Here is a 24,895-nt window from a genome sequence, read left to right as displayed (position 1 = left end):
TGGTTAAATATTTTTTGTATGAGTTTGAATTTACGATCAGAATGACTCTCGATTGAGTTAAACGGTCTTTAATAAAAAAAAAAACAAAGCAAAATAAACAGATTATGCCAAACGGCAATGTGTCAAACGACTTTATGCGGGGTACAATCCCAAAAAAGCGTTCATGAACTGTGAACTAATAAGTTCACGGTGTATTTTGAGTCACATTTTCGGGAACAACAGTCATGTTTTCGAGGCCTTTCTTGGCCGTGCGGTAAAATGCGCTGCTACAAAACAAGACCTTGCTGATGGTGGCTGGGCTCGATTCGCGATCCGGTCTAGGAAATTTTTGATTTGGAAAATTTATCGACTTCCCTGGGCATAAAAGTATCATAGAGCTAGCCTTATAATATACGAATGCAAATGTAGTAACTTGGCTTAGAAACCTCGCAGTTAATAACTGTGGAAGTGCTGAATGAACACTAAGCAGCGAGGTGGCAATGTCCCAATGGGGGATGTAAAGTCAATAAGAAGACGAAGAAGAAGAAGAAGACATGTTCTCTGGAACGTTCTGGAAACGTGACTGGTGTTGCCGAATCCATAACTTAAATCACGGTGTATCTTTGCTGTTTCACGAATTAGGGAACGCTTTTTTGCGTACGATATAATTAGAGACGATGCAACGTTTATAAGTTGTCAAAATGAACCCGATATTTCTTAATAATATTAAAGCTATTTACTACTTTTATAGAAGTAAATAACTGATTTATTTATAAATCGTTGCGGACAAATTGGAAATATCTGGATTTTGAATCAAAAGTGCCCGTGGTTTGAATCATCCCCTATACTGTGTCCGGATTTCAGAGCAAGCAACATTGAATATTTTCAATTATTTTGACTAATTTTTCAATCCAAAATGAAATTTCAAATACACTCATTGATAAAGAGTGAATTTAGTCTGTGCCAAAATGCAAAATTCTGTTTAAAACATTGATCTCAAATTTTAGTACCTAGTAGGTGCTTACGTGTCTGGACTTTGAGCACTTTTGAGTCAAAACGGTAATTATCACAATAATCATCTTAGTAGTCCAGCATATTTTCATAATATCTCTATAATATAGTTCGGATAACTCACTAGGTACCTATAAAACATTTATTCTAAGCATATCATCGAAATTGAATACTATTACAGAAGAAAGCGTACGCCAGTATCAATCAAACCGATTGCCTCCTCATGATAATGTCATCCAAACAACATCACTGATGAGGCTTAGTAAAATTAGTTTACTCCATCTCCTGCCATCATCATACCACTGTACTGGAGCTAGGGCGACTGTCTGCTTCTCACGTTCATAGCAAGCAGCAAGTAGTGAATTAATCCTAAACGGTTCAAACTTCGGTCGGAAAATTCGCCTCATTTGCAATCGATTAACGGTCGCAACATGATGGTCCTCTCAGAAAAGGGTGGTGGCATCGAGCAAAAGTGACCGCTGAAAGTGGATCTCTCCGTCATTTGTTTGTGGTGTCAGGCTGGACCCGTTTTCCACGTCGCCTGCGCCTGCTCTGACTGGACATGCGGTCGATTATAAGACCTGCAGGTGAGTGCGATGATGACGTTGAGTTGAATATGCTGTCGCCGTTGCCCCTCACCTGGCGATACGCCGGGATCTGATGAATCATTTGTAAGAAGCTTAAAATCATTAATAGCGTGAATCTGTCATTGAAAGATGAGATTAGAGGAAGTTTTCGTTTTCTTGCATGGCAGTGCCTGTCATTAATCTTGTTCGTTCAAGGTGCTCTCTTGCCATCACAACCGGATTGCAGAATTGAATGTCATTTACAAGCTCGTTGCTGGGGCCCAACAGCTAGTTTCATTCACCCTCCCGCGCACTTTTTCGCTCTTAATCGAAAAGTGGATACCGAGCTATGTATTACCCTGCTGATGACTTGGCGCCGCTAGGCACAAAATTACCGAATTCATCATCGGCAACCGTAGTCTTCGTTCATAAACCTGGAAGCCTATAAATCTTCCCACGCGTTCACCGACATCGGGCAGCCTCATCCTCGGCCCGGTCGGTTGTTGATGGGGGCATCGTCATAATCGCCATCATCAGCCCGAACTCAAACGCCCATCTGAAGTAATCCTCCCACTCGTCATCGGTTTCGGAAATACAACCAGTGCCATGTACGGAACCGCTTAAAAGTCGCTTCGCGAGATAGAAGCCTCTCCACAGCTCATCAGCGTTGACTTGTTGCCGAAAATTTGTGAATCCTCAACGCCATGGACGCAATTCGCGGAGAACCAATCTAAACCGTATCGCGGGACAATGGAAGGCCGGTTAATTAATTTTAATTGCAACCCCAAGACACTCCCCTGCGGCAATGCTGTTCGTTTTCTTCTAACATCGTTGGATGAAAAAAAGAAGTCTTGAAACAAAGCGCAGACATCAGTCATAAGGGGTGGCAAATCATCGTTACCTAACACGGTGATTCACTTGTCAAGTTTTGATTTGAATTGATAATTCAGTAATTGAAGGCTCGTGACTGAGCCTACTTCCGGTGAGGGGTAACTTGTTATTAGTCACTTTGATGGAATACATTAGTGTTAATTTGATTAGTTGTGCGATAAATAAATGAAGTCCCTAATGTATCTTGGACTTGGATAAAACATTCTTGTTCAGATTTTTATATTGAAAGCCTTCAAAAAGGTCGAGTAAACTGTTAGGATGGAATAGTGAGTTGATTATACAGAATCCGGCAAGTACTTGGATTTAGGCACCCAGCTACTATCATATTTCTTCACGTGGTGCCAAATCAAGCTACGGAAAATTGACTAACTAATAAAAGAAATTTCATTCTTTGCCAGGACGCTTATTAAATTGACCGATTGAAAGCAATTTTACCTATTTGACTTAGGTGTCCTTTATTTTTTTTTTTCTTATTTCCGGTTCACGTTTGTGTGAATTTTAAAGCTTTTCACGTAAAAATATTATCAATATTTTTATTCTGCCAACGAACAGTTTAAAATGTTTCCTGCAGAAAACATACCCTCTAGGCGCCATCCACAAAAATGGCATCCTTAGTTTGACAGTAGGCAGTGCTAAATTTTGCAATAATGCATATACACTGGATTCTGTTTTAACACGATTTACATATTTTCAATTTTGCACTCATCCTAAATTTTTAACGCATATTAATTATCATGTGATTTTTCTTCGATTTATTCAAAATTTTTTTAAACATTTTTTTGAACAGAGATTTTGGTGGTAAATTGAAGTCACACGATCAAAAGTACTCTCAAACGATGGTGGATGTCATTTTCAAATGCCATTTTACTCAACAATACGTTGATGTCCCTTGTCGAAGCAAACCAGAAAAATATATTTTAATGAATTCAAACGAGCAGCGAGGCGGCTTTCACTTAGTGGGAGATGTAATGCCAATAAGAAGAAGACGAAGCATTCGAAATAGCTACTTTCCAACGGATTTCAGAGCGTTCTTTTAAAATCTATAACAAATTTCCTATAGTTTTAGGAACCCAAGCCAATTTCTTTGAAGTGACTACCTTATGCAACCAAAAAAACAACCCAAGTAATCAATAGCACCTACGATAAGGGAGTTTAGCTTAGACTGATTGTACATATCAATGGTTCCTACTCCTTGATCAGAACTGGTGTAAATTGCACTTCGATCCAAAAAAACAACCCAAGTATGTAACCAATATGCATTAGAGTAAGCATTAGACTGGCCCAGGAAACAAAAAGTTGTCTAAGCCCACGGGGCACTCCCCAGGATTGTGTCTTTGGGTGAGAAAATCAATCTCTCAAAATTTAAGCTCAATCGCTTGTTGCATAAGCTGGCGCATTTCATTTGAAGTTTGTATGGGGATTTCAGCAATAATATATAGGAAACTAGACCTTGTCGCTCTCGGGCAGCAGGGAGTTATGGGGCTTGCCTAGGATGTGGTGGGGTTTGACAGTGGGCCCTGTTAAATTCCTATAAAAAGCCGCATGTATCCGCAAGTAGGCCCCACCAAAGCGACCGTGTGCCGCTCAAAGCACACAAGCCCAAGACCTGGTGTCAGGTGGGACGCTAAACAGCCCTGACACGACGGCCCTCCGACGAGACAGGAGGCATGCGCAGGCCCAATAAGCCGCCTGGAAAACCAATAATTACGAACAATATAAGAGATAATGCGACTCGATACAATCGGCAAAGACCTAGGCGACGAATAAAGGATCACGATTGGAAGCTTGGAACGTGGAACTGCAAGTCGCTAGGTTTCGCAGGTTGCGACAGGATGATCTACGGTGTATTACATCCCCGCATCTTCGACGTCGTGGCGCTGCAGGAGATTTGCTGGACAGGACAGAAAGTGTGGATAAACGGGCATCGAGCGGCTACCTTCTACCGAAGCTGTGGCACCACCAACGAGCTGGGAACCGGCTTCATAGTGCTGGGTAAGATGCGCCATCGTGTAATTGGGTGGCAGCCAATCAACGCAAGGATGTGCAAGCTGAGGATTAAAGGCCGTTTCTTCAACTATAGCATCATCAACGTGCACTGCCCACACGAAGGGAGACGCGGCGACGAGAAAGAAGCGTTCTACGCACAGCTGGATCAGATATACGATGGATGCCCACTGCGGGACGTCAAAATCGTCATCGGTGACATGAACGCTCCGGTAGGAAGGGAGGAAATGTATAGACCGGTCATCGGACCGGATAGTCTGCATACCGTATCGAACGACAACGGCCAACGATGCATAAACTTCGCAGCCTCCCGCAGAATGGTAGTCCGAAGCACCTTCTTTCCCCGCAAAAATATCCACAAGGCCACATGGAGTTCACCTAACCAAGAAACGGAAAACCAAATCGACCACGTTCTAATCGACGGTAAATTTTTCTCCGACATCACGAACGTCCGCACTTACCGCAGTGCGAATATTGAATCCGACCACTACCTCGTTGCAGTATGCCTGCGCTCAAAACTCTCGACGGTGTACAACACGCGTCGAAGTCGGACGCCGTGGCTACAAGACGGTAGACTAGCCCAAGAATACGCGCAGCAGCTGGAAGTGGCACTCCCAACGGAAGAGCAGCTAGGCGCAGCATCTCTTGAAGATGGCTGGAAAGATATTCGATCCGCCATTGGTAGCACCGCAACCGCTGCACTTGGCATGGTGCCCACGGATCAGAAAAACGACCGGTATGACGGCGAATGTGAGCAGTTAGTAGAAGAGAAGAATGCAGCATGGGCGAGATTGCTGCAACACCGCACGAGGGCGAACGAGGCACGATATGAACAGGCGCGGAACAGACAAACCTTGATTTTTACGGAGGAAAAAGCGCCAGCAGGAAGATCGAGACTGTTAAAAGACGGAGCAACTGTACCGCGCTAATAACACACGAAAGTTCTATGAGAAATTGAACCGTTCACGTAAGGGCCACGTGCCACAGCCTGATATGTGTAAGGACCAAAACGGGAACCTTCTTACGAACGAGCGTGAGGTGATCCAAAGGTGGCGGCAGCACTACGAAGAACACCTGAATAGCGATGTGGCAGATGAAGATGGCGGTATGGTGATGGACGTGGGCGAACGCGCGCAGGACATAATTTTACCGGCTCCGGATCTCCTGGAAATCCAGGAGGAGATCGGCCGGCTGAAAAACAACAAAGCCCCTGGAGTTGACCAACTACCAGGAGAGCTGTTTAAACACGGTGGTGAGGCACTGGCTAGAGCCCTGCACTGGGTCATTACCAAGATTTGGGAGGAGGAAGTTTTGCCGCAGGAGTGGATGGAAGGTGTCGTGTGTCCCATCTACAAAATGGGCGATAAGCTGGATTGTAGCAACTACCGCGCAATCACATTGCTGAACGCCGCCTACAAGGTACTCTCCCAAATTTTATGCCGTCGACTAGCACCAATTGTAAGGGAGTTCGTGGGGCAGTACCAGGCGGGTTTTATGGGCAAACGCTCCACCACGGACCAGGTGTTCGCCATTCGCCAAGTACTGCAGAAATGCCGTGAATACAACGTGCCCAAACATCATTTATTCATCGACTTCAAAGCCGCATATGATACAATCGATCGGGACCAGCTATGGCAGCTAATGCACGAAAACGGATTTCCGGATAAACTGCCACGGTTGATCAAAGCGACGATGTATCGGGTGATGTGCGTAGTTCGAGTTTCAGGGGTATTCTCGAGCCCCTTCGAAACCCGCAGAGGGTTACGGCAAGGTGAGGACTACGGCAAGGAGAAATCCGTCCAGCTATTTGGCTTCACCGACGACATAGATATTATGGCACGTAACGTTGAGAAGATGGAGGAAGCCTACTTACTTGATACTTGATGGGCTACAGCTCTTCGATGAACCTACGCCGAATGGAGTATCCTTCTCCACTGGACTCGATCCTGGGCCAATCGCTTCCAGTCGCCCTGAACATTGAGCGCCCTCAGGTCCTCTTCAACTGCAAAAAGCCATCGTGTACGTGGCCTTCCACGAAGCCTGCGGCCTCTTCCGGGTTCTCTACTAAATATTATCATTGCTTGACGTTCTTCCGGCATACGAACAACGTGACCAGCCCACCGTAGTCTGCCGTGTTGTATAAGCTTAATAATATCCAGCCCTTTATACACCTGGTACAATTCGTGATTCATGCGACGCCGCCAGATACCGTTCTCCTGTTTACCGCCGAGTATTGTCCGCATCACCTTACGCTCAAACACTCCGAGAGCTCTCCGATCAGCCTCCTTTAACGTCCATGTCTCATGGCCGTATAAAGCCACCGGAAGAATCAGAGTAGTATACAGCGCGAGTTTTGTTTTCGTTTGCAGACTACGGGACTTAAGCTGGTTAAGAAGTCCGTAATAAGCCCTATTTGCAGCTGCAATCACCTCGCGGGTAACATCATTATCGCACGTCACTAATGTTCCAAGATACACAAATTCTTCTACCACTTCAAATTTTTCACCATCCAGCACTATTTCGCTACCACCACCACTAATGAACCCACGTTGATTGCCAGCGACCATGTACTTCGTTTTGCTGGTATTGATCGTGAGTCCAATCCTCGCTGTCTCCCTCTTAAAAGGCGCAAAAGCCTCTTCCACGGCACGGCGATCAATTCCGATAATATCGATATCGTCCGCAAATCCCAGGAGCATATGCGATTTTGTGATAATGGTACCGCTTCTTTGCACACCAGCTCTCCTAATCGCTGCCTCGAGCGCTATACTGAACAGTAGGTTCGAGAGTGCATCACCCTGCTTTAATCCATCTAAGGTAACAAATGACGTCGATATTTCATCCGCAACCCTTACACTTGATTTCGATCCTTCCAACGTTATACGAATCAGCCGTATCAGTTTCGCCGGAAAACCATGTTCAAGCATAATTTGCCATAATTAATTCCGTTTCACTGAATCGTACGCCGCCTTGAAATCAATAAACAGATGATGTGTCTGCAATTTGTACTCCCGGAATTTATCAAGGATTTGTCTCAGGGTAAACATTTGATCCGTCGTTGATCGGCCCTCACGAAAACCTGCTTGGTATTCGCCGACAAAGGACTCTTCAAGCGGTCTCAATCTGTTGAACAGAATACGAGACATAATTTTGTACGCCGAATTAAGGAGGGTTATTCCTCGGTAATTGGCGCACTTCAGTCTGTGCCCTTTCTTAAAGAGAGGGCAAATGAGGCCGTCCAACCAGCTAGCAGGCATTTCCTCGTCTTCCCATATTTTCGACATAATATGGTGCATAAAGCTGCTCACTGCCATGTTTGAGAAGTTCAGCCAGGAGCTGGTCCTTCCCCGCAGCCTTATTGTTTTTCAGCTCTTTGACTGCTTTTTTAACCTCATCTAGTGTAAGTGACTCCACAGCTTGATGTAGGAAGCCTACATCAGAATGAAAAGGGAAGCTAAGCGGATCGGACTAGTCATCAACACGTCGAAGACGAAGTACATGATAGGAAGAGGTTCAAGAGAAGACAATACCCGAGCAGCACAAGTCAGACAAAAATGGTTGCAGCAACTTGATTGCGACTAAATCTGGTCATATATGAATTACAGTAACCTATGTGAAACATGTGTGCTGCTAGGGTATGAGGCACCCACCGCGAGTTCGTATTGGTGGTGACGAAATCGAGGTGGTAGAAGAATTTGTGTACTTGGGCTCACTGCTGACTGTTGAAAACGATACCAGCAGAGAAATTCAGAGACGCATAGTGGCTGGAAATCGTACGTACTTTGGACTACGCAAGACGCTCCGATCGAATAGAGTTCGCCGCCGTACCAAACTGGCAATCTTCAAAACACCCATTAGACCGATAGTCCTCTACGGACACGAGACCTGGACGATGCTCGTGGAGGACCAACGCGCACTAGGAGTTTTTGAGAGGAAAGTGCTGCGTACCATCTCTGGTGGGGTTTCTGACGGCGGACGGTACGTGGAGGAGGCGAATGAACCACGAGTTGCATGAGCTGCTGGGAGAACCATCCATCGTTCACACCGTGAAAATCGGACGACTGCGGTGGGCCGGGCACGTAGCCAGAATGTCGGACAGTAACCCGGTTAAAATGGTTCTCGATAACGATCCAACGGGCACAAGAAGACTGTCAAAATCTGTACGGATAATTTGCAGACACTCTGTATTTGAGTTATATTGTTCCATGCGAGATCTTTCTTTGGCGTAATAACTAAAAGTAGGCAAGTTTCCTGATGGCATAATATTGGTTGCAGGAATCGTAATTCTCACTCATTCTCACGAGCAGAGAATGCTCCCTCACGCTGATTTTCGCTGAGAAATCGGTTTGCCAGAAAGAAAAAGGTTCTGATGAGATTTTATCTTAAAACGGCTACGCAGTCCTTAAGGATTTATACAAGATTTATATTTGTTCAACGTTTCGACTAATTTTCCCCTGATGAAGACACCAACCCCGTGTCGAAACGTTGGACAAATATAAATCTTATTTTAATCCTTAAAGACTGCGTAGCCGTTTTAAGTTAAAATAACATTAAACAGTCGATCATTCGAAAGTTCTGATGATAGATTTCTCCCTCACTACCAGTGCCGCGTAAAGTCGATTTGCTCGTTTTTTCACTCCTTTCTTATTTTTCGTGCCATCACCAATTGCAAAAACAAAAACAACCTAATCTCTACATGTAGTCGATTTGGTGGTATGGCTATAGTGACCGCATCCATTTGTTGATGTTCTAGGTTCGAGTCCCGATGCGGTCATATTTTTTTTTGCTTGCCGAAAATTTTCGCGAAAAGTGAGTGAGGCGTAAAATGATGAAACGAAAAAAGAAGTTCATCAAGTAGGCACGATTTTTGCCTATCTTCTCCGTTCGCTCTAGAGAAAAGAGGGTGGAAGAAAGATGCTTTTCACAAAAAAAAAACCGAAATAGATTCTCCTCCGATCCGAAAATCGCTTGATTTCATCTCATCGAAACGAAAAGTACGAACTCTGTTGGTAAGAGCTCCAATATATGCTGAAGTACAAAAATAAATAGGTTCAAAATATAATTTAAATATCAAAATATGCTATGGATAAGTACAATAACATAACTTGATTTCCTCATGATATTTTAGTGCAAAATATTGATATTGTCGCCTGATCTTTTATCTCTTATATCAATCATGTCCATATCTCATTTTGCTATCTTATCATGATTTGATATTTTTGAGTTATTTTCGTCTGCTCGGGAAGGGAGGAAACATACAACTATACAAATGAAACAGAAGCTTCTTCATAACTACAGAACTAATCAAATAAATAGAACTAAACTTAGAATTTAAAGGAGACAAGAAATGTTTATATGACGGTTCGAGTTTTCACCCCCTCTGTAAAGGTGAGGAGGGCTTTCTTACAAAAGAAACACATATTTCTGCATAACTCGAGAACTAATCATGCAAATTGAACCAAATTTGGCTTGTGAAAAAAAAGAAGCTCCGACGTTTGCCTTGCGATTATATTCGTCCATTCTGAATACTTCATCGTCTCTGCAGCGAAGGAGGTTTGGTCAAATAATATCAAATTGCAGAGCAAACGTCAGAACATAAATTATGAATACAAAAAAAATGTTTGTGCTAATTGATTTTAGGCGAGACGAAGTTCGACTAGTCAACTGGTTTTTCTTAACAATGAATTGTCCATACACGTAAATAATTAAGTTCTGTAGATAATTTAATTGACCCGAAATATTTAACTAGGGTATCTGTTCCTATATCAATAACAATAAGGCAATGCGCATATAAAATGCATTGATTTCTCACCCAATAATCAAGAAACATGAGAATAATTATGCTCGGCTCACGTAATTTTTAATTGAAAACAATTTGGTAACTTCAAAAATGAAATTATTATCACATTTTAAAAGTATTTATCTGAAAAACATCATCACCGCCATGCACCTATTTCAATAACATTCAAGAATAGTTAATCATATGCCTGTACCTATATCAATAATACTGTTTCCAACATAAAATACGCACACTATTACTTGTTTGTATACGTAACGATATGATTGCAGTGATGCCGAATTCTACAATGCTTTGTATTTGAGTTGAAATATAATTACGAAATTGCAGTTTTTGTTGTAGTTTTTCAACTTATCAGTTAAATTTTATGTTTGTCGTAGATTATCTTTTCGATATACCTTATTTTACAAACATAAGAGTTGACATTCACAGTAAAAGTTTATTCAAGTATTTTTGAAATAAAAATCTAGGTCGGCAACCCTTGACAGTACTGCAAGGCATGTAAACAGTTTGGAATACGGGCAAGGATAATTTAGACGTTGTTCGAAATAAACCTATATCAAACTATAGGAAATCGCGTTGGTTTTTCAAATATAATTATATGTTTAGTGAAAATGTGATGTGCTTTATGTGTTGTGAAGTGAATTTCGAAAAAATACACTTGAGTTAGCTTGAAATTGAGTGGAAAACAACGGCGTGAAAACGGATGAATCTGCTAGTAGCAATCGAGCAGTGCATCAAACCAACAGTTCAGAGGTGGGAAAATGAAAATAAAAGTGCATAATAATTTTATCTTTTAATAATTTGATGCTTGTGCATTAAAAAATTTCTTTAAGAAAATCTTGTATAATATTCGAAACTTTCAAGAATGTGCTCCATCCATTATAGTGTACATACGATGTGAGAAATTGTAATTAAATTGATTTTTTATTTGGTTTATCGATGGTTGGGATTAATATACGGGCTGTTATTAATATGGGAACAGATACCCTAAGTAATATAATAACACTTTTCTTAGTGAAATTCCTATTTGACTTCCAGTCGACAATTATCAATAAGAAGGAAGTTTCTTTGTATCTAATGCGCCATTGTGGAAACGAACCTAGAAATTTTGTTCAAGTTTTTTCGAGTAGGGGTTTATAAATGTTTATTGGCTCCAGCTGCTTTCGGTTATCCGACAAAGTTTAAGTTATTACGTGAGAAAATGTAATGGCGCATTCTACCCAACCGGCGCATTTTGTACACATTTATCCTAAAGTGTCATTGTTGACCTGGTTGTGCATTGTGCATTTTTGGTAAAGTAGGCATATGTGCATTTTTGGTAAAGTAGGGGAAATATGTTTAGAATTACTGTAAGATAGAACGCGCCATTTAATTTTCTTAGTTGATAATCCAAATGTTGTCTCAAAATGAAAAGCGGTTGAAGCTAATAAACATTTGTAAGTTTTCACACGAAAAAACTTTCATAAAATAAGTATAAAATATTAAATGTTTATTTGTATAAAATATGAAATGTTTGTTTGCTCTATTTTCATAAGAAAAATAAATATGTACTTCGTATTTACATCAGTTTAGGAAATCGACTAACGTGAAGAATAAAACTTATACTAATGATATGGAAATGCTAATATCATCTTCCAAACTTAGACGTACATGTTCATGATAGAATTAGAGGCGAAAGTATAGAATTGATAATTCCGTTAGGATACGGCAGGCATGAAGAATGTTTTTATAGAAGTCGATTTGAAAGCGAGCGGAGGGCAATATTTGTGATGGCACATATCACACGACCTTCCTTCTGCCAAACTCCCGTATGTAGGGGAAGGGAAGAATAACAGTGTGGAAGCTGATATATCTCCACTGGCTTCCACACTGATTTTCTTGGAATCCCTGGAATAAGATCTTATGGTCTGGTAACGTAACCAAAGGTCTATCGTGTAAATTCAAAAACGGTACATGCTCTTTATGGTACTTAGCATATAATGCTTTCACAGTATAAGTTCCGGGTCATCCAATGATCTTTTCTTTAAACATGTTTGCATCCCAAGTAGTTCTTGTTGCTGTCATTGATTCCAGGTAGTCTATGAACTCCATACAGTTAAGGTCTTCGGATCAATCTCCGTAATGGAGGCAGTTAACGAAGAATAAACAAGTTGCTTGACCCCTTCTTGGTATATGTTTGTATTCTAAGTAGTTCTTGTTGTTGTCGTGGGATCCAGGTAGTCTACGAACTCCATAGAGTCAAGATCTGTGGATCAACCTCAGTAACGGAGGCAGTTAGTGAACAATAAACAAGTTGTGTGACCCCTTCTTGGTATTTATTTATATTCCAAGTAATTCTTGTTATTGTCATTGGTTCCAGGTAATCTACTCCATAAATTCAAGGTCTGTGGATCAACCTCCGTAATGGAGGCAGATAATGAAGAATAAACAAGTTGTGTGTCCCCTTCTTGATATATATATATATATATATATATATATATATATATATATATATATATATATATATATATATATATATATATATATATATATATATATATATATATATATATATATCTCTGTTTTTCATGTAGTTATTTTTGTTGTCGTGAGTTCCAGGTAGTCTACAAACTCCATATAGTCAAGATCTTCGGATCAATCTACGTAATGGAGGCAGTTATTGAAGAATAAACAAGTTGCGTGACCCCTTCTTGGTATATGTGTGTATTCCAAGTAGTTCTTGTTGTTATCGAGGACTCCAGGTAGTCTACGAACTCCATAGAGTCAAGGTCTGGGGATCGACCTCGGTAATGGAGGCAGCGTTTGAAGAACAAATAAGTTTTGTAACCCCTTCTTGATATATGTTTGTATTCCAAGTAGTTCTTGTTGTTGTCTTTGGCTCCAGGTAGTCCACGAAATCAATAGATTCAAGGTCGGTGGATTATCCTCCGTAATGGAGACAATTATTGAAGAATAAACAAGTTGTGAGACCCCTTCTTGGTATATGTTTGTATTTCACGTAGTTATTTTCATTGTCGTGGGCTCCGTAATGAAGGCAAGGCAAAATACGTGAATGGAATCTGTATTTTTTTTTACAAACTTATTAACAGGTACTCATAAATGATTCATAATAAGCTACAGGTAGTGAAAGGTATTCCATGAAAATCTTTATTGTTTGCGGCAAATTGGGTCGAAAACGTGATAAAATCGGGTTAGGCAAAATCAGGGGTAGACAAAATCAGGGAGTGACAAAATCGGGTCAACCTCATCTGAGTGAATGTACGCATTCCTAGTACAGTAGCCGTTCGATAACTGCCAAATATTTACTTTTCAGTTACCGAATGCCGTTCGATAACTGCAACGCACTCTAGACGTCAAACGGTTGTCAATCGACGTCAGATGCAATAAAAGTGCATCTAAATGTGCAGTCTGACATCGCACAATGCATTGGACATTGACATTGCAATGGTCCGATTCAGTTATTTAGCAGGAAAAAACTATTTTCCTCCGTTTTCGTTCTATTTAGACACTTGGTGTCTTCAGTGAAGTTGTTTATAATAAAATATTGCTTCTGGTTCTCCCAGCAGCTCATGCAACTCGTGGTTCATTCGCCTCCTCCACGTACCGCCCGCCATCTGCACCACACCATAGATGGTACGCAGCCCTTTTTCTTTTCGAAAAATCCTGTACAAAACTTTGATCCACCTTGCAATAATATTGCCATTCCCGTTCATTGTAGAAAAAAAAATGATACAGAATGACTCGACTTTGAAACTTGCAGTTCGTTTTGAGTTGCTTATATGTTTTGTACAAAAACGCAATAGTTATAAGCCGATCGCCGAGTGATAATTTCCGTAATTCTAGTTGTACACGCTTCGTACAAGATTTCCACCATAGCAGCACACATGTTCTACATAAGCTACTGTAACTCATATGTGATCAAATTTAGTCACAATGAAGTTATTGCACCCATTTTTGTCTGACTCGTGCTGCTTGGGCATAATAAATAGCTGTCATATAAGCACAATCTTCAATTTAAATCCACTCGCCTTTTTCATTCTGTATCATTTTTTTCTATAATGAACGGGAATGGCAATATTATTGCAAGGTGGATCAATTAGGGTTTTTATTTTACATTGTTAATAAAAGTTTTGTATCGGATTTTTCGAAAGGAAAGTGCTGCGTACCATCTATGGTGTGGTGCAGATGGCGGATGGTACGTGGAGGAGGCGAATGAACCACGAGTTGCATGAGCTGCTGGGAGAACCATCCATCGTTCACACCGCGAAAATCGGACGACTGCGGTGGGCCGGGCACGTAGCCAGAATGTCAGACAGTAACCCGGTGAAAATGGTTCTCGACAACGATCCGACGGGCACCAGAAGGCGAGGTGCGCAGCGGGCAAGGTGGATCGATCAGGTGGAAGATGACTCCGTAGACTGCGTGGCTGGCGACGTGTAGCCATGGACCGAGCCGAATGGAGAAGACTCTTGTATACTGCACAGGCCACTTCGACCTTAGTCTGATTAAATAATAATAACCGGATATGTATTTTTAGTTATAGTAAAATACTAGTAAATTTTCAAAGTCGATTTATTCAATTTTAAAAAAATACGTTCCCGTAATTTTTGCAGAAAAAGTTACTATATATGTGCCCTTTCAGATAACACCTTCAAAAAAATTTAATCGAACCATCTCCATGAGATATAGGCATTTTGAGATTGCATAGTTTTTTGGTATAAATTGCATATAACTTTTAACTGGTAAGACTTATAAACATGATGTGTTCAGCAAAAATATGCACCATCACTTGCTCTTCATTTCTTCTGAAGACCGCATTCTCGTAAAACTCAAAATAAAAAAGATAGGATAGAAAAACTGATTTTTTTGGGGCCACCCTAGGTTAAAATCGAAAATTTCATTTACTGAACTCAGTTTATGTGCTAGACACAAGGTGTCTTCGGTAAAGTTGCATCAAATAATATTTACTGCAAGTTTGCTGAAGAGGTTATCCACAAAAAATCTGAAATAAAAAAGTTTTATTTCAGTTTTGAGAAACGATAAGGACCACCCTAACTTTTTATTCGAAGAAGCAATATTTTATTATAAACAACTTCACTGAAGACACCAAGTGTCTAAATAGAACGAAAACGGAGGAAAATAGTTTTTTCCTGCTAAATAACTGAATCGAACCATTGTGCATCGGTTTGAAGTTTAGCGGTCCGATAACTGTAAAACTGTTGCAACTATCGAATTGCAGTTAAAAAGCATTGCAGTTAAATGACTTGCAGTTATCGAACGTCTGCTGTAGTTTTTGTTTTTGCCATGGTACTAGGTAGTCTATGAACTCCATATAGGAATGATCTGCAGACCAACTCACGAACGGAAGGCTATTGGTATATGTTTGCATTTCAAGTAGTTCAAGTTGTTGTCATTAGCTCTGGGCCGTTATTGAAGAATAAACAAGATGTGAAACCTCATCTTGATATATTAGCATTCCAAGTAATTATTGTTGTCTTGTTGTTGTTTGTTGGTATACAAACTTCATTCATATCGCTAATATGAAGTTGTCTATTCTTTGGAAATGCAAAATGTAAATAAATTAGAACGATACAACTTCACGCCGAGAACGTGAGGGAAAAAACGGGCTAATATCGCAAAGATCATGTACCATATTAAAATTAGATTAAGGACACTCCTCACGGAATCCAAGTTTCAAAGTGTCCGCGTTTTCGTCTCCAATGGATACGGAGGCGGCGCACAACCGTCATTTTTGTTGATTTAGCTTTGCTGCGTCGCAACATGCGTGAAATAATAAAAATGACAGTTGTGCGTTGCTTCCGTATCGAGTGGTGTGCCCCCGAAAACGCGAGCACTTTGAAACTTGGATTCCGTAAGGAGTGACTTTAAAGAGCCTCTAGATATTCGTGTAAGCCTAGAAGTCTTACTCCATAAATTTCTAGGATGACCATTAGCATATGCCATGAACGCATTTTATTCATGGACCCCAAAGGCATGTACCAAATTTAAAACAGGCTGATATATCCCTGGTGTAGATCCTAATGCCTTACTTCTAGCATTTTCTTCTAGCATTTTCTTGGAAGACCATAAACATATGCAATGGACGTATTCTATTCTATGTACCACAAAGGGCAGGTACCACTATTGAAACAAGCCAAAAGATATCTGGGTACCCATGCAGATTTAAAGGCCTATTCCAGGGTTTTCTTAGATGACCATGAACCTATGCAATGGACGCAATCTATTCTATGTATCACAAAGGGCATGTAACACTTTTGAAAAATATGAAATCTTTGGTCCCGCGTGTAGACCAAAAGGCCTATTCCAGGGTTTTCTTAGATGACCATGAACCTATGCAATGGACGCAATCTATTCTATGTACCACAAAGGGCATGTAACACTTTTGAAAAAATATGAAAGATCTCTGGTTACGCGTGTAGACCTGAAGGCCTTTTCCAGGGTTTTCTTGGATGACTCGGAACATATACTGTGAACGCATTCTATGCTAAGTACCACAAAGAGCATGTACCGTATTTGAATTTGCATAATAGGCCTTTGGTTACGAGAGTAGATCTTTATGCTTTACTCCATAGATTTCTCGGATGACTAAGACCTCATTTCAGGGATTTTTGCATTACCCGAAGCATATACTGTGAACACCTCCAATTCTAAGAAGCGCAAAGAGCTTGTAGCATATTTGAAACTGGTTGAATGGCCTTTGGTTACGCGTGTAGACTCTTAAGCCTTACTTCAAAGATTTCTCGTATAACCATGGGCATAAGCTGTAAACCTTGACAATGGGCAAAAAGTATATGAGTTTCTATTTCCAAAACTGTCAAAATTATCCAAATCGGTTCAAAATTGTTGAAGTTATGAGAACATCAATTTATGGGATCACGGGTACCCTGTCGGCCATCCACGTGTGTTTTTTTTGTTGGCCGCATAAGGGTTAATCTGCATTCGGACACGGGGCATTTGGGCATGAGTTGTAACACATCATCTCAAACATCATCTGTTGGTTTGCTATGTCATTACAGCTGACCTGGTAATAACGGACAAGTCAAACATGCTCATGTAGCGCCTTTACAAAAATCTTACTGTGTCATCTAAATTCTAGTTCACATCTACCATTAATACAACCAATGCGTTGCTTCTAAATTCGAACATTTTTCACAGTGTTAGCATCATGTGCGTTCCGGCAGTAGCTCAGCTTTCGTGTCCCACGAACCTGTTTCGGAAATTAATGAACACTACAATTTAATTACCTGCAAACTGTCCCACTTCGCACGGCGCGCATTGCGTTCTCTACCGAGAACCGTCCGTCTACGAATCCAATTTCAGCAAACCATCTGCGGAGAGCTCCCTTATCTTGACAAGCCAGCGAAAAGGCAGAAACCTAATCCCTCGCAATTAATTCATTTATACGATCACTTAATTTAATGCGATATATGAATAGCAATTGCATGTTGAGACAGCGATACGGCCTCTCGTTCGCACACTGCTGCCAGCAGCCGATCAGCCAGACTAGAAGACCATCGCCGATCGGGGATCGGAAAATAGTTCACCCAACGCAGTAATGCACTTATTGATCCCCCTCGACTGATCGCGGCGGCGGCGGGCGGCATTCCTTGGCACTTGGCGGGGACCCCCTGGTAGGCTCCCTAACGAGATCGGCGACCCGGTTCGGTTCGATTTGGCTCGACGGTGGTTGCTACAAAATGTGAACTTAATCCGGATTGGTGTTTTGATTCCGATCGAGAGTAGCCCGGGCCCGGGTCGCGCTAGGGGTGTCGTTGTAAGTGCCATAAACATATGTTCGGACAAGATTGTGAACTGTAACTGGCGGAACTTTATTGGTCGGGCAGAGAAAGAGCGAAGGAACGCCGAGGCCCGAGACACCATTCGCCGAATCGGGGGCGTTTAAGGCGGGAAGGGAATTAATTGAATTTAAATTACTACATGCATACGGAACGAACATTGAAATTCAATATCGATTTTGTGGTGCGCAGGTATTTAAGGGAATGGTCGCGATAAATCAAATGCAAATGTGGCAATAAAGCAGGAATTTCGTCGGTTCTAAGGCGCGAGTGCAGCGAAAACCCACGATCACAGAGAGGTTTATTCCCATAATTCTTGTGGGCACACGAATTTATTACAATGAATCTACATTCTTGGCGCAAGTCTTAGTGTCTCAAAATTATAACTTTGTACACACGAGTGCTGACTTCACTTCCTTTCAATCACGGGAACAAATCGTTGACAGCGGAGATTTTAATTGGACATGCCACAGCTGTCCCGATCGGAGCAACATCATCAACCATAAAACAGGTAGCGATTTGTCACTGCCGCTTATCACTGTCCATCGATCTGGCGTAACGCAGCGGCCGACTTCCCAGCAACAGCTGGGCGGAACGGTAGGTTATTCAATTGTGCTTTATATTTAAAACATTTTATTTGTGTACCGAACAAATCTGTGATATTCAAAAAATCACTACTTGGACATAAAAAAGCCAAATGCATTTGACTAATAGTGGTACTGCTTTCCCATAATTAATCAAAACACAACGCTTTTGTATATGACAGCCGATCTTAATCGAATAAAATAGCAAAATACTAGATTTTATTCCTGATGCCAGCTGTATCTGCGTGTTTCAAACGGTATAGACGGCATCAACGCCAAAGATGATCCGATTTTTATCCGCATTATATGCAAAAGCTCGCCACCTGGTGCCATCTTCGGCTACTGAACCGCTAGAATTTCCCCATCGATGTGCGATGGCCTCGTCTTTACTCAAACCAGGCCGCCCAATCGCTGAGAAAAAGTGCCACAATGTTGAATTGCCCATAAAAGTGTAGCGTAATCCGAGACAGGTTGCACTCATTACACGTACGGTCATTCAGTGCTCATGCGTGCATACATAATTAAACCTGATCGCGATGAATTTACCAACACCTCGTGACATGGACGAAGCACGTCCTGATCGGTAGGATTTCTGCTCTACTCCTCCGAAGCCTGCCACACCAGCCAGCGTACCAGAAGAACTGGATCGTAATCGGAGCGGGTAGTAAAGTGTAAGCGAAAGCGAAAGCCCAACGACAAACATTATTGGGATGAAGATCACTTCTGAATTATCTCACCTTTGCCGTCCGAGATTGTGTGTCGCGGAACGCGTTTAGCACTTTTGATGCTCATGCAATCATAACACTCGATACCTGCCTGCATCGGTTCGGTCTATTAGCATCAACGCGACGCAACGACACGGCCGGTGGAGTAAGGAACGATCTTATCGGCGAGGTTTATGTGGGTATCTTGTTACGAAGAGGAATGATTATAGCACCGTTGATGACATTCTTTACTGAGTTGTTGCCGTCAAAGACGAGCGCGAGATAATTTGCACTGATCCAATCATGGGAATATGTATCATGTTGCTGCAAACTAAGTATCTGGGAATGTCACATCAACCCTGCTCTATCTGATCTATCTCAGTTGTGTTGACTACCACTACTTCTGGCTATGCATAAGATTTATTTACTTATTCTGCAATAAAATAAAGCTATAAACATGATTGGGGACTTCCTCAGTTCCACAGTAGTACGTACGGTTGTGCCTAAAATTTTGAAAAACAATCGAGCCTGATTCCTAAGGAATTCCTAAAATATTTCAAATTATCTACCATCGAGGAGCAGAAGGTCTGAAAAAACAGATTAACTATTCTGGAGTAATCAGCTCGAGTAAGCTTTCATATTTTAGTATTACTTAAGATTTAAATATCAAAACAATGTTTAACGAATGCCCATGGTTCACACAATTTTTTTCGAATTTTGTAAGAACGAGTCCTAACTAAACCAGAATAAAACTTCTCCACGTGGTAAATGGACATGTTGTTGGCTTATTATTTTTAAATACATTCACAGGGCTGGTAGCAATCAATGTATCTCAATTTAGTGACTAGCGACCAACACTGGCGAAACAAGAGACCATATAGTGACTTTCAGCGGCAGAAAAAGTGACCAAATAGTCACTAAGTATAGAATTAAGAAAATTTCTTACAATATGTATTGTATTTGGTTTGAATCTCACGGTGAAGAATCCTGCCAAGCAATTATTGTATCTGTTGGAAATTGTAATTTTTGTTGATATTAAAAGAAGATGCGGTTTTGCGCCCGTTTGAGGAAGGGATCTTGCTCTACTCAAGCGGGCTTTTCCCTGCTCCAAAAAAAGAAATAAAGAAATGTATTCGAAAATTTCAATTCCAAGGGGCAATAAATTTCGCAGGAAAAAATACTTGCCAAAACATTATCCAACAAATTCGATGAAAAGAAAATTGTGTGCTTATTTAGTGGAATGTCTTTACTAGTCACGAACCATTTGATTCCATTACTTTGCAAACTTGACAAGTAAGGGGAGATCCCCCAGTGCCGGACACATAAGCCATTGACCAAACAACTCTCCTCAACTTATCCTCATTATGTTTAATTGTATACCATATACACACAATGTAATCATTGATGATTCATAATACTATATTTGATCTTTTGAACACGTTTTCAACGATGTATTTTGATGATGAATTTTGGTGAAAAACTTCACGCTTCAGTACCGGGCACTATTGTATCAATTGTATCATGTTCAAATATGACCAAGTTTTTGTTACATTAATAAAGACATCATTCAAAACAGTAATATTTTTCACAAACACATCCTCATCAAGCACTATCTGCTACCATGTATTTTGTCTTTTTTTTTGTAGAGTTAATGTCCTCGTCGTCTCTCTCTTCAGTGGGACAAAAGCCCCCACTACTGCTCTGCGATCGATTCCAATTAGGTCGATGTCTAATAGCGCCTTCGAGTGCAATGTTGTACAATAAATTCGAAAGTGCATCACTCTACTTCAATCCGTCTAAGGTCACAAACGAGGTTGACACTTCGTCTGCAATCCGAATACTTGATTTCGAGCCATCCAGCGTTGCACGTACCAGTTTAATCAGATCCGCCGGAAAACCATGTTCGGACATTATCTGCCACAGCTCATTTCTTTTAACTGATTCGTACACTGCTTTGAAATCAATGAACAGATGGTAAGTCTTCAAGTTGTACTCCCGGAATTCATCAAGGATCATCCGCAGGCTAGACATCTGATCCGTCGTTGATCGGCCCTCATGAAAACCTGCCTGGTATTCGCCGACGAAGGACTCATCATGCGGTCTTTCAGGACAGGATACGCGACAGGATTTTGTACGCCGAGTTCAGAAGGCACACTCTAGTCTGTGCCCTTTCTTATAGGCCATCCAGCCAGCTGGTAGGCAGTTCTTCATCCTCCCATATTTTCTGGATAATGCGGTGGATTGATTGATGCAGTTTTTATTTTATTTCTTCTTATTGTGTTTTTAAATAGATCAATTCAACATAATTGATGTAGCTGCTCACTTCCGTGTTTGAGAAGCTCGACCGGTCTCGTCCTTCCCAATACTTTAATGTTTTCAGTCGTTTAGGGCTTCTTTACCTCGTCAGCGTTGGTGGTTCCACAACGACCTCGCCGACTATGTCCATCCTGCTCCATAATACACTTTATTTCCACCGTTCAACTCTTCGAATGCTCCTTCCACCTGGCTGCTTAGTCTGTCTATCAGCAAATTCCCTCTCGGTCATTGCACATGGTGGACACTGGCGCGATCTTTGCCGCGCGCATTGACAGTTATAAAACCTGCATATCGTTTCTATCCATGTTCTTCTGCGCTTCAGCTATCACACTCTCTTCCTGTTGCCTTTTTTTCTGCGGTGGATTCAGGGTCTCAGTAGCCTTGAGCAAAGGCGTAGGATTGCCAATCGAGATGGCAGTTCGATTCTCGATCGGTCTAAGATGTTTTCGGGTGGAAACATTCTCGACACCCTGGGCATAGGGTATCCATTGTACTTGCACAGATACAGACTCATGCAACGGCGATTAGAAGAGTTTTCAATTAATAACTGATTATATTAAAATATAAGTTAAAACCGGCCAGATTCCAGTTGAAATGTAGAGTCATTGAAGAAGCAGAAGGAATTTGTTTCTCTTCTGTTTTGCTACACTGTACCGCTCTATGTAGGAATAACTGTAAGATTTTGAAAGAATTATTTTAGAAATGTCCAGAAGAGTTCTGGAAGAAATTTCAAAAATTCCTATGTGAATTTCTAGAGTAAGCTCTAGAGAACTTCTGGCAAAATTTTAACGTTTCCCGAAAATTCCAAACAATTAGTAGATGAACTTGAGGAGGAATTTTCTGAAACGAAGTTCAGAATATTCTGGAAAAAGTTGGGAGATTCTTGAAGAACGTATATATAAATTCGGAGAATCCTGGAAGAACTTCCGGAGGAATTCCTGGAGCTTCGGAGGAATTCCTGGAAGAACTTCGGAGGAATTCCTGGAGGAACTTCGGAGGAATTCCTGGAGCTTCCGGAGGAATTCCTGGAGGAACTTCGGAAGATTCCTGGAGAACTTCGGAGGAATTCCTGGAGAACTTCGGAGGAATTCTGGAAGGAACTTCGGAGAATTCTGGAGGAACTTCAGAGGAAATTCTGGAGGAACTTCGGAGATTCCTGGAGAACTTCGGAGGATCCTGGAGCTTCGAGGAATTCGGAGGAACTTCGGAAGAATTCTGGAGGAACTTCGGAGGAATTCTGGAGGAACTTCCGGAGGAATTCCTGGAGGAACTTCGGAGAATTCCTGGAAGGAGGAACTTCCGGAGGAATTCCTGGAGGAACTTCCGGAGGAATTCCTGGAGGGAACTTCGGAGAATTCCTGGAGGAACTTCCGGAGGAATTCCTGGAGGAACTTCGGAGGAATTCCTGGAGGAACTTCGGAGGAACTTCCGGAGAATTCCTGGAGGACTTCGGAGAATTCTGGAGGAACTTCCGGAGGAGGAATTCCTGGAGGAACTTCGGAGGAACTTCCGGAGGAATTCCTGGAAGGAACTTCGGAGGAATTCCTGGAGGAACTTCGGAGGAATTCTGGAGGAACTTCGGAGGAATTCCTGGAGGAACTTCGCGGAATTCCTGGAGGAACTTCGGAGGAATTCCTGGAGAACCGGAGAATTCTGGAGGAACTCCGGAGGAATTCCTGGAGAACTTCGGAGAATTCCTGGAGGAACTTCGGAGGAATTCTGGAGAACTTCGGAGGAGGAATTCCTGGAGGAACTTCGGAGGAATTCCTGGAGGAACTTCGGAGAATTCCTGGAAGAACTTCCGGAGGAATTCTGGAGGAACTTCGGAGGAATTCTGGAGGAACTTCCGGAAAATTCCTGGAGGAACTTCGGAGGAATTCCTGGAGAACTTCGGAGGAATTCCTGGAGGAACTTCCGGAGGAATTCCTGGAAGACTTCGGAGAATTCCGGAGGAACTTCCGGAGATTCCTGGAGAACTTCGGAGGAATTCCTGGAGGAACTTCCGGAGGAATTCTGGAGGAACTTCCGGAGAATTCCTGGAGGAACTTCGGAGGAATTCTGGAGAACTTCGGAGAGAATTCCTGGAGGAACTTCGGAGAATTCTTGCAGGAATTCCGGAGGAATTCCTGGAGGAACTTCCGGAGGAATTCCTGGAGAACTTCGGAGGAATTCCTGGAAGGAACTTCGGAGGAATTCCTGGAGGAACTTCGGAGGAATTCTGGAGGAACTTCAGGAATTCCTGGAGAATTCCTGGAGGAACTTCCGGAGGAATTCCTGAAGAAACTTCCTCAGGAATTCCTGGAGAACTTCCGAGGAATTCTGGAGGAACTTCCGGAGGATCCTGGAGGAACTTCCGGAGGAATTCCTGGAGAACTTCGGAGATTCCTGGAGGAACTTCAGGAGGAATTCTGGAGAAACTTCGGAGGAATTCTGGAGGAACTTCCGGAGGAATTCTGGAAGGAACTTCGGAGAATTCCTGGAGAACTTCGGAGAATTCCTGGAGGAACTTCCGGAGGAATTCCTGGAGGACTTCGGAGGAATTCCTGGAGAACTTCCGGAGAATTCCTGGAGGAACTTCAGGAGATTCCTGGAGAACTTCGGAGGAATTCCTGGAGGAACTGGAGGAATTCCTGTGGAGAACTTCGGAGGAATTCCTGGAGGAACTTCCGGAGGAATTCCTGGAGGAACTTCGGAGGAATTCTGGAAGGAACTTCGGAGAATTCCTGGAGAACTCGGAGATTCGGAGGAACTTCCGGAGGAATTCCTGGAGGAACCGGAGGAATTCCTGGAGGAACTTCGGAGATTCTGGAGGAACTTCCGGAGGAATTCCTGAGGAACTTCGGAGAATTCCTGGAGAACTTCCGAGAATTCTGGAGGAACTGGAGTCTGGAGGAACTTCGGAGAATTCCTGGAGGAACTTCCGGAGAATTCCTGGAGGAACTTCGGAGGAATTCCTGGAGAACTTCCGGAGGAATTCCTGGAGGAACTTCGGAGAATTCCTGGAAGGAACTGGAGAATTCTGGAGGAACTTCCGGAGGAATTCCTGGAGGAACTTCCGGAGGAATTCCTGGAGGAACTTCGGAGGAATTCTGGAGGGCTTCCGGAGGAATTCCTGGAGGAACTTCCGGAGGAATTCCTGGAGGAACTTCCGGAGAATTCCTGGAGGACTTCGAGAATTCCTGGAGGATTCGGAGGAATTCGGAGGACTTCGGAGAATTCCTGG

At 42.1% G+C, this 24,895-nt stretch overlaps 1 protein-coding gene across 1 annotated transcript in view; it reads right to left on the bottom strand.

Moving 5' to 3' along the window:
* Positions 1 to 24,895, bottom strand: part of LOC134227232 (serine-rich adhesin for platelets-like) — a 455,923-nt gene that overhangs the window by 236,922 nt on the left and 194,106 nt on the right. The window lies entirely within an intron of this gene.

Source organism: Armigeres subalbatus, chromosome 3 (genome assembly GCF_024139115.2).
Source record: "Armigeres subalbatus isolate Guangzhou_Male chromosome 3, GZ_Asu_2, whole genome shotgun sequence".
In the NCBI taxonomy this organism is placed as follows: domain Eukaryota; kingdom Metazoa; phylum Arthropoda; class Insecta; order Diptera; family Culicidae; genus Armigeres; species Armigeres subalbatus.
The sequence above is the reverse complement of the archived record's forward strand: the minus strand, read 5'-3'. Positions and strand labels throughout refer to the sequence as shown.